We start from the raw sequence: 1,081 nt of genomic DNA, 5'->3' as shown, positions 1-1,081 counted from the left end.
AATTTACAGGGCACAGTGGGGACAATTGGCACAGCGGCGACCATTAAAGGGCACAGTGGTGACAATGTATGGCACAGTGGTGACAATGTATGGCACAGTGGCTGCGTTTAATGGCATGGCACAGTGGTGACAATGCATGGCACAGTGGTGACAATGGATGACCGTGGTATCTTAAATCAATGTGTCCCTCACACACAGTGATCTTCAGATACCCCTGGACTGCCACTCCAGGGGCACATGCACCATAGGCTTTTCATTCCATATCCGACCCCCCGACCGGCCAGTGCAGCCCTCCACCCCTGCCAGCTAGAGAGCCCTTCAAGGTTTTCTTGGGGAGAACTTGGGGAGAACTGCCACTCAGATAACAGCCTCCACCAATACTAGCCCCTCCAGACCCTCCGTCAACCCAGCGGATTTGCATGGCTCTACCCCGTCATACCACAGGGCATTACCAGCTCCTCCAACCGGATCGCTGACAGAGATAGCACTTACACCAGCCAGAAGGCCAGACTAGAACTCGGCAAAAAGACCAAGACCAAGGGCAGCACCTATCCTCACCAGGAGCACCCTTCCAGATGGCTCAGACTCAACCATGGGCCGGCTCCCAGTATTCTGTCGGGCAGCACAGCATAGTCCCTGCTGAAACCATCCTTCCAGGTGCAATGACGCCATTGGATTGCATCCACCCTCCCCATGTAGGAGGTGCTTCAGCGCTCCGCTGAAACTGATAAGGACAGATACCACACCTAGTCCTAGCCAAAAGGCCGAGAAGCGGCAGGGAAGACAACCATGATCAGCACGGCCTAGAGTGTGCAATAGCCGTGCCTCGCCCTGGGAGAACCACCTTCATGATCATGGTGTCTCCCCTGCCAGGTAAGTACATTAGACAGCACCCTGCACCCCTTTGCATTACACAGCCCCCTGCACCTCAGCATCCCTTTACATTACACAACCCCCTGCACCTCTGGACCCCTTTACATTACACAGTACCCTGCACCCCTTTACATTACACAGCCCCCTGCACCTCTGCATTCCTTTACATTACACAGCCCCCTGCACCTCTGGACCCCTTTACATTATA

General features: G+C 54.6%; 1 pseudogene; it reads right to left on the bottom strand.

Moving 5' to 3' along the window:
* Positions 1-728: 728 nt before the first annotated feature.
* Positions 729-881, bottom strand: LOC120933895 (annotated as a pseudogene).
* Between the last annotated feature and the right edge of the window lie 200 nt (positions 882-1,081).

Source organism: Rana temporaria, chromosome 3 (genome assembly GCF_905171775.1).
Source record: "Rana temporaria chromosome 3, aRanTem1.1, whole genome shotgun sequence".
In the NCBI taxonomy this organism is placed as follows: Eukaryota; Metazoa; Chordata; class Amphibia; order Anura; family Ranidae; genus Rana; species Rana temporaria.
Note: the sequence above shows the minus strand (reverse complement) of the source record. Positions and strands in the feature narration are given on the sequence as shown.